This window comes from Leptodactylus fuscus, chromosome 6, assembly GCF_031893055.1.
Source record: "Leptodactylus fuscus isolate aLepFus1 chromosome 6, aLepFus1.hap2, whole genome shotgun sequence".
NCBI classification, from domain to species: domain Eukaryota; kingdom Metazoa; phylum Chordata; class Amphibia; order Anura; family Leptodactylidae; genus Leptodactylus; species Leptodactylus fuscus.
Genome location: NC_134270.1, coordinates 72,842,096 through 72,852,877, shown reverse-complemented (window position 1 = coordinate 72,852,877; position 10,782 = coordinate 72,842,096).

Here is a 10,782-nt window from a genome sequence, read left to right as displayed (position 1 = left end):
TCTAGTGCTCCTATTTAGTATATTTTTTGTTTGTGTTCCCGTTACGTTGAGGACATTGTCCCAGTTTATGCTGCTGAGCTCCTCTCTCAGCTGGTTAAAACTGGCCTTCCTAAAGTTTTTTTTTTTTTTTTTTAAATGTAGATTGTGAGCCCCACATGGAGCTCACAATGTACTTTTTTCCCCCCTATCAGTATGTCTTTGGAATATGGGATGGAAATCCATGCAAACACAGGGAGAACAAACTCCTTGCAGATGTTTTTATGCCCTTGGTGGGATTTGAACACCAAGACTCCAGCGCTGCAAGGCTGCGGTGCTAACTAGTTGCGATAGGTAATTGTCTTTTATTACTTTTATTTTATCCAACCTCTTTAGAGTTCTGGATAGTATTTTTGTCATTCCACTTAATGCCACTATCAAATGTAAGTTAGCAAGACAGAGAGGACATATGTAGGTGAGTCTGACTGCAGGACCAGAATAGATAAATTTGTTTGGAATTTGTAACTAGGCCTGCATTGGCTGTGGACACAAAAAGGTAAGATCATTTCATTCAGTGGCTATTTGCAAATCATGCACAATTTTTCTTTTATTTTAGATACATGCATTGGTGCCCAGGAGCTTTAGATTGTAAAGGTGGATATACTCTTTAGGTTGCAAAACGTACCTTTTTTTTTTTTTTTTTTGCAGATTTTGCTGTGGTTTTTTGAGTTAGTCGTAAATATATCACAAATCTCTGTAGGCACCATGCAAAGACAACTCTTTGTAAACATACAAAGCAAAGATTCTGAGAATGGTAAGGAATTGAAACACAATGATCATCTGAAAGCTAAAGGGATAAATTGCTCTGTAACAATTCTGCAGTTTCACTAGTCAGGAGTCTAGGCACGCTGGATGACAACGCCTGAAATTGGCGATTATATTTAATTTCACCCAGTTTTATAGCTAGAATAATAAGAGAATGACTGAATTCTTGACAACATAAGTCTAGTAATTTCTAAGGATAGATGCTTTTATGTTTTTTTTTTCATATATTTTCTTTTATAAAAAAAATAAATCCTGACAGATACACATTTTGTGGCTGTATCTCCTGCTGCTGCACTCACGTTCATCAGCCATGGATCTGTTTATTTTCTCTGCATGGGACTTGCATTTCTTTGCAGTCAGCAGTTTTAATACTGACAGATTTCAATTTATTTCACCTCCTCCCCCACCCCTGTTTTTCTTCCTCCACACGCACTGACTGCTGCCTGTCCTCAGGACAGCCCAGAACATCAGCCCCCTGTGCAAATAATATCAGGCTGAAACAAAACAATACAGCCCCCTATAGCTTTATCTCCTGTGCAGAGGGGCTAGGGCACAATGGCTGCACACAGAGCAATGTCACATACAAATCTCTTCATCTTTTTCCTGTCGTTTTTGACAAATAGCAATCACGTCAACATCTGCCAGGAGATTTTTTTTTTCTTACACTTTGTTCATTAAATTTAGTGGAAGCAATGTCAGCTATGTCAAAAAGAACAGCCAAGCGATGCCGGGGGTATGTGTAGAAATAGTTTCGTATGATTGATGCGTGGACATATCACTCAGTGTCTCTCATAAGACAAAAAGCACACTGAGCAAATAGTCATTGAGTTGTCTTATTTTCTTAAAGGGAACATAACTATTAAAATACTAAAAGGATTATAACGTGTAATGGAGCAGGGTACCCAAAATCAGACTGTGTTTGCGCCTTGTGAATCATGGTCTCCATGGCTGAGATATTGCTGTTTTTGTCAATAAGGGGCAATTCCCACATTGAACCAAAGAGTTTATTTGCATATTGACAAAAATGGTGATATCAGGAATGAAGGCACGGATTCACAAGGGAAAACAGGTTGAGGGGTTGAGGTCACCTGAATCAAACTGTCTGTCTGCGCGGCTGGGTTTATATGCAGACTCCCTTGATAAAACTGGATGACAACCAATATGGGGGCTATCACTGTTCTTTCAGACTAAGGCCCCACTGGGTGGAAAATGCAGCGCTAAAACATTTTGGGAAGAACCGCGGCGTGAACGCATGGCAGTTCTTCCTGCAGTGCTTTCAATAGAAAGTTCACAGAGTTTTCCTCCGCTGACTTTCTGTTACAATTATATCTATAGGAAAGCCAACGGCGTTTCCATAGATATAATTGACATGCTGCGATTTTCAAAACCGCAACGGTTTTGGAAATCGCAGCATGTCCACGCTGTGATTTTTTCCGCAAAGTGGGCATAGGATTCGCATGAATCCCACCCACTTTGCAAGTACTGTAAAACGCCACGATTTTTACCACAGCATTTCCGCCGTGGCCAAATCCCCATCCCCATTTGGAAAGGCTCTTTAATATGGCTAATAGAGACTGAATGGTAAATGAACAGAGGATGCCCAGATACAATACCCCATACAGGAGACCTGCAAGTAATATAAATCTCACTTTCAAGTTTTCTTAACTCCCAATATTTTCCAGGGAGGGAAACATTACATAAAAGACCACCTCTGCAGCAAACATAAGGAACATGACAGTTTGGTCATTGAAATTTATAGGGGCTACAAGTTGTTAGATCAGTATAACACTTATAAAATGTCTAACTCTCAAGTGTCAACAAATCTATGGAGAGAAGAAATGAACCACTGAATCGTGAGAGTTGTCAATAAGCACCTTCAGTTTTTTTTTATGTATTACCATTCAAAGAGAAAGGCAAGCAGAGATAGTATCAGATGTCTGCTGGGTATTTTGTGATAGCATACTATAATGAAAGTTGTAGAGAAGGGTCCATGCAAAGTGATCTACTAGTGGGTATAATATAAGACAATATAATACTGATGAAACTGATATCCAAGATTATCTTTAGAGCTGTGGAAACTCCTCCAGGTTCAGCATACAAAAGCTGTCAGTGCTGAAATGCATCAACAGCAGGCAGGCAGAGCATATGGCATGTGCAAGAAACCCTATATGATAGAATACCTTTTCAGACGCAGGGTGCCCTTTATACTGCAACACCTGACATAATATATTCATAGCATTAACCTACTACTTAGAAATGTACAATACAGAGTTAAGGAAACAATGGGTACATTGATAACTATAGTAAGACATTCAGAGGAACTGGATATTAATCCCTGGACAATTCCCTGTTTTATAAGTAACTACTTCTGATATAACAGTGCCACATTTGTCAATGGGCAGCTAGTTTGAAGGGAATCTGTAAGACGTTTTTGGGACACGGAACCACCAGAAAATGTCCCAAATCTGCCAGGGTTGTTGAGAAAAAAGAATCTTGAGGCTGGGTCCCTACATGGTGGAAATGCCGGAGAAAAAAATAACAGCATATTGGATGGAAGTCTAGCGAATCCCATGTCCACTTTGCGGAAAAATACACAACGGTCACAGTTTTGGAAATCGCAGCACATCAATTATACCTACGGAAATTCCAGCGGTTTCCCTGCGAACTCTCTGCAAAAAGCGCTGCAAGAAAAAACACTGCAGGAGGGACACTACATGGGGCCTTAGGGTCCTTTTACACCTGCGCTTGTTGTCCAGTTTGTGCATTCCGCGGGTTTGTGCATTTTGCCGGGAAACCGTCTTTTTTTTCAGCCGGACACAAAGTCCTGCATATCTGACTTTGTGTCTGGCTAAAAAAAAAAACGGTTTCCCCACAGACAGGCAAAAGACGCACACGGGTCAAGTGAATGGGTTTTAAAACTGACCGCCAGGTTTCCGTCTTGTGTCCAGTTTTGCTGGGGCACAAGACGGAAACCCGGCAGAATGCACACACTGGACACCGAGCACAGGTGTGAAAGGACCATTAGCCTAACATAAGTTAGCTGAACTCAATGGAGAAGATTTATCAAATGTAGAACTAACCTACTCTTTTTATTTGAAAGTATTGAAAGTTTCTTCATTCTATTGGTTATGATTACCAGAAGACACAGCAGGTCTTTCACCAGGTCTACTAGGCAAAAATTGTTGGGAAACTTGAATGTAGATTGGAAGAGCTTGTCTGTCCAACTGGGAAGTGTGTGAATAGGTCAGTGGTCATCGGTCAGGGTCCGTACAAACAGCTCCACTAATTACGCGTAAACCATTTTATTGTAGAAGTTCACTGTTTTATTGTGAGTTCACCATTGTGTTATGACCTCAAGGATCAGATTTCTTTCTGAAGAACATCTCTTTGGGCCTAGATCTTCAAGATGCACAAATAGTAACAATGTAACCTAGTAAATGAGGTTGGAATAAGACACAGGTCCATCAGTTCAACCTATCCTAAAGTGTTGATCCAGAGGATGGCAAAAAACACCATGAACATGATATCAATTGCCGCATCAGGGGAAAAAAGCACAGTAACCAGTATAAAATCCTGGATGAATCTGTCATCTCCAACATCTAATACCCATGACTAGTAAATTTTTCATTTAAAAAAGGCATCCAGGCCCCTCTTAAACTTGTAATGATAATCACAATTTTATTTATATAGCGCCAACATATTTCGCAACATTTTACAAATCATAGGGTTCATGCACAAGCAATATCAGATAATCATTTTAATGTAATAAAATAATTAACAATCAACCAATAGGAATGAGGCCTATGCGTGCAGGAGCTAACAATGTTTGAACTTGTATAAAATCCACCATCACAACAACCTGTGGAAGTGTGTTCCATAGTCATACTGCTTTTACAGTAAAGAATCTCCATCTATGTTGCTGGTGAAATGTTCTTCCCTCTATGTCAGCGGTCGGCAAACTCCGACATGTTTTCCAAGGGTGGCATACGGACCATAACTCCCTGGTACAGTAGCTTTTGTGCTTTAATACCAATGATTGCTAATGGGCTTTTTTACTTGGGTGGCACAAATATAATATGTTCCACCGTGGCCTGCACACAGTGTAAAAAGCTCCATAGTGGCCCCCACCCAGTATTATATGCTCCACAGTGGCCCCCAATACAGTATTATATTCTCTGCAGTGGCCCACACACAGTATAATATCATTAATATGCTCCACAGTGGGCCCACACAGTATTATATTCTCCACCCTGGCCCCCACACAGTATAATATCCTCCACAGTGGCCCCCACACAGTATAATATAATTAATATGCTCCACAGTGGGCCCACACAGTATTATATTCTCCACCCTGGCCCCCACACAGTATTATATTCTCCACAGTGGCCCCCACACAGTATAATATCCTCCACAGTGTCCCCCCGACATGTTTGCCAAGAGTGGCATATGGGCCATAACTCCCTGGTACAATAGATTCTGTGCTTTAATACCAATGATTGCTACATCCCCATTCTGACAGCCCTACAGCATATACTGACCTTATCCATAGCTTGGCAGTGAGTGAAGAACCATGTGACTGTATACAGTCCTATGAAAAAGTTTGGGCACCCCTATTAATCTTAATCATTTTTAGTTCTAAATATTTTGGTGTTTATAACAGCCATTTCAGTTTGATATATCTAATAACTGATGGACACAGTAATATTTCAGGATTGAAATGAGGTTTATTGTACTAACAGAAAATGTGCAATATGCATTAAACCAAAATTTGACCGGTGCAAAAGTATGGGCACCTCAACAGAAAAGTGACATTAATATTTAGTAGATCCTCCTTTTGCAAAGATAACAGCCTCTAGTCGCTTCCTGTAGCTTTTAATCAGTTCCTGGATCCTGGATAAAGGTATTTTGGACAAACAATTCAAGTTCAGTTAAGTTAGATGGTCGCCGAGCATGGACAGCCCGCTCTCAAATCATCCCACAGATGTTCAATGATATTCAGGTCTGGGGACTGGGATGGCCATTCCAGAACATTGTAATTGTTCCTCTGCATGATGCCTGAGTTGATTTGGAGCGGTGTTTTGGATCATTGTCTTGCTGAAATATCCATCCCCGGCGTAACTTCAACTTCGTCACTGATTCTTGAACATTATTCTCAAGAATCTGCTGATACTGAGTGGAATCCATGCGACTCTCAACTTTAACAAGATTCCCGATGCCGGCATTGGCCACACAGCCCCAAAGCATGATGGAACCTCCACCAAATTTTACAGTGGGTAGCAAGTGTTTTTCTTGGAATGCTGTTTCTTTTTGGACGCCATGCATAACGCCTTTTTTTATAACCAAACAACTCAATCTTTGTTTCCAAAATGAAGTTGGCTTCTCCAAATGTGCTTTTGCATACCTCAGGCAACTCTATTTGTGGCGTACGTGCAGAAACGGCTTCTTTCTCATCACTCTCCCATACAGCTTCTATTTGTGCAAAGTGCGCTGTATTGTTACCGATGCACAGTGACACCATCTGCAGCAAGATGATGCTGCAGCTCTTTGGAGGTGGTCTGTGGATTGTCCTTGACTGTTCTCACCATTCTTCTTCTCTGCCTTTCTGATATTTTTCTTGGCCTGCCACTTCTGGGCTTAACAAGAACTGTCCCTGTGGTCTTCCATTTCCTTACTATGTTCCTCACAGTGGAAACTGACAGGGTAAATCTCTGAGACAACTTTTTGTATCCTTCCCCTGAACAACTATGTTGAACAATCTTTGTTTTCAGATCATTTGAGAGCGGGCTGTCCATGTTCGGCGACCATCAAACTTAACTGAACTTGAATTGTTTTGTAGAAAGAAATGGTCCAAAATACCTTCATCCAGGATCCAGGAACTGATTAAAAGCTACAGGAAGCAACTAGAGGCTGTTATCTTTGCAAAAGGAGGATGTACTAAATATTAATGTCACTTTTCTGTTGAGGTGCCCATATTTTTGCACCGGTCAAATTTTGGTTTAATGCATATTGTGCATTTTCTGTTAGTACAATAAACCTCATTTCAATCCTGAAATATTACTGTGTCCATCAGTTATTAGATATATCAAACTGAAATGGCTGCTGCAAACACCAAAATATTTAGAACTAAAAATGATTAAGATTAATAGGGGTGCCCAAACTTTTTCATAGGACTGTACATCACTCAGCCTCCTTCACAATAGCACACTATGCTCTGTAAACTAATGTAGGAGCAGTGAAGGAGTGACGTGTACAGTCACATTGTTTTCCACTCACTGCCAAGTTATGGATGGAATCAGTGATGGAGACGTAGTGATTAGAGATGAGTGAGTACTATTCAAAATGGCCGTTTCGAATAGCACGCACCCATAGGAATGAAAGGAAGTGGCCGGCATGCAGACTTTGCCGGCGGCCGGCCGCTTAACCCACTGCATGCCAGCTACGTCCATTCATTCCTATGGGTTCGTGCTATTCGAAACGGGAGTTTCGAATAGTACTCGCTCATCTCTAGTAGTGATCATGAGTAGAGATGAGCGAACAGTGTTCTATCGAACTCATGTTCGATCGGATATTAGGCTGTTCGGCATGTTCGAATCGAATCGAACACCGCGTGGTAAAGTGCGCCATTACTCGATTCCCCTCCCACCTTCCCTGGCGCCTTTTTTGCTCCAATAACAGCGCAGGGTAGGTGGGACAGGAACTACGACACCGGTGACGTTGAAAAAAGTAGGCAAAACCCATTGGCTGCCGAAAACATGTGACCTCTAATTTAAAAGAACAGCGCCGCCCAGGTTCGCGTCATTCTGAGCTTGCAATTCACCGAGGACGGAGGTTTCCGTCCAGCTAGCTAGGGCTTAGATTCTGGGTAGGCAGGGACAGGCTAGGATAGGAAGGAGAAGACAACCAACAGCTCTTGTAAGAGCTAAATTCCAGGGAGAAGCTTGTCAGTGTAACGTGGCACTGACGGGCTCAATCGCCGCAACCCAGCTTTCCCAGGATCCTGAATGGAATACACTGTCAGTGTATTCCCGTATACCCGATATATACCCCGATACCCGTTCCAACGGTGTGCCCCCCACCTTCACCCCAGAAATACCCTGCAAGTCCCCTAGCAATAGAATTGGGGCTATATACACCCACAATTTTTACTACTGGTATACAGTGCCATTGTCTGACTGGGAATTCAAAGAATATATTGGGAATACAAATACCCTCATTTCTTGCTACTGCCATATAGTGCCAGTGTCTGACTGGGAATTCAAAGAATATATTGGGGTTACGTGCACCCACAATTTTTACTACTGGTATACAGTGCCATTGTCTGACTGGGAATTCAAAGAATATATTGGGAATACAAATACCCTCATTTCTTGCTACTGCCATATAGTGCCAGTGTCTGACTGGGAATTCAAAGAATATATTGGGGTTACGTGCACCCACAATTTTTACTACTGGTATACAGTGCCATTGTCTGACTGGGAATTCAAAGAATATATTGGGAATACAAATACCCTCATTTCTTGCTACTGCCATATAGTGCCAGTGTCTGACTGGGAATTCAAAGAATATATTGGGGTTACGTGCACCCACAATTTTTACTACTGGTATACAGTGCCATTGTTTGACTGGGAATTCAAAGAGTATATTGGGAATACAAATACCCTCATTTCTTGCTACTGCCATATAGTGCCAGTTTCTGACTGGTAATTCAAAGAATATATTGGGGTTACGTGCACCCACAATTTTTACTACTGGTATACAGTGCCATTGTTTGACTGGGAATTCAAAGAGTATATTGGGAATACAAATACCCTCATTTCTTGCTACTGCCATATAGTGCCAGTTTCTGACTGGGAATTCAAAGAATATATTGGGGTTACGTGCACCCACAATTTTTACTACTGGTATACAGTGCCATTGTCTGACTGGGAATTCAAAGAATATATTGGGGTTATAAATACCCTCATTTCTTGCTACTGCCATATAGTGCCAGTTTCTGACTGGTAATTCAAAGAATATATTGGGGTTACGTGCACCCACAATTTTTACTACTGGTATACAGTGCCATTGTCTGACTGGGAATTCAAAGAATATATTGGGGTTATAAATACCCTCATTTCTTGCTACTGCCATATAGTGCCAGTTTCTGACTGGTAATTCAAAGAATATATTGGGGTTACGTGCACCCACAATTTTTACTACTGGTATACAGTGCCATTGTCTGACTGGGAATTCAAAGAGTATATTGGGAATACAAATACCCTCATTTCTTGCTACTGCCATATAGTGCCAGTTTCTGACTGGTAATTCAAAGAATATATTGGGGTTACGTGCACCCACAATTTTTACTACTGGTATACAGTGCCATTGTCTGACTGGGAATTCAAAGAATATATTGGGGTTATAAATACCCTCATTTCTTGCTACTGCCATATAGTGCCAGTTTCTGACTGGTAATTCAAAGAATATATTGGGGTTACGTGCACCCACAATTTTTACTACTGGTATACAGTGCCATTGTTTGACTGGGAATTCAAAGAGTATATTGGGAATACAAATACCCTCATTTCTTGCTACTGCCATATAGTGCCAGTTTCTGACTGGGAATTCAAAGAATATATTGGGGTTACGTGCACCCACAATTTTTACTACTGGTATACAGTGCCATTGTCTGACTGGGAATTCAAAGAATATATTGGGGTTATAAATACCCTCATTTCTTGCTACTGCCATATAGTGCCAGTTTCTGACTGGTAATTCAAAGAATATATTGGGGTTACGTGCACCCACAATTTTTACTACTGGTATACAGTGCCATTGTCTGACTGGGAATTCAAAGAGTATATTGGGAATACAAATACCCTCATTTCTTGCTACTGCCATATAGTGCCAGTTTCTGACTGGTAATTCAAAGAATATATTGGGGTTACGTGCACCCACAATTTTTACTACTGGTATACAGTGCCATTGTCTGACTGGGAATTCAAAGAATATATTGGGGTTATAAATACCCTCATTTCTTGCTACTGCCATATAGTGCCAGTTTCTGACTGGTAATTCAAAGAATATATTGGGGTTACGTGCACCCACAATTTTTACTACTGGTATACAGTGCCATTGTCTGACTGGGAATTCAAAGAGTATATTGGGAATACAAATACCCTCATTTCTTGCTACTGCCATATAGTGCCAGTTTCTGACTGGTAATTCAAAGAATATATTGGGGTTACGTGCACCCACAATTTTTACTACTGGTATACAGTGCCATTGTCTGACTGGGAATTCAAAGAATATATTGGGGTTATAAATACCCTCATTTCTTGCTACTGCCATATAGTGCCAGTTTCTGACTGGTAATTCAAAGAATATATTGGGGTTACGTGCACCCACAATTTTTACTACTGGTATACAGTGCCATTGTTTGACTGGGAATTCAAAGAGTATATTGGGAATACAAATACCCTCATTTCTTGCTACTGCCATATAGTGCCAGTTTCTGACTGGGAATTCAAAGAATATATTGGGGTTACGTGCACCCACAATTTTTACTACTGGTATACAGTGCCATTGTCTGACTGGGAATTCAAAGAATATATTGGGGTTATAAATACCCTCATTTCTTGCTACTGCCATATAGTGCCAGTTTCTGACTGGTAATTCAAAGAATATATTGGGGTTACGTGCACCCACAATTTTTACTACTGGTATACAGTGCCATTGTCTGACTGGGAATTCAAAGAGTATATTGGGAATACAAATACCCTCATTTCTTGCTACTGCCATATAGTGCCAGTTTCTGACTGGGAATTCAAAGAATATATTGGGGTTACGTGCACCCACAATTTTTACTACTGGTATACAGTGCCATTGTCTGACTGGGAATTCAAAGAATATATTGGGGTTATAAATACCCTCATTTCTTGCTACTGCCATATAGTGCCAGTTTCTGACTGGTAATTCAAAGAATATATTGGGGTTACGTGC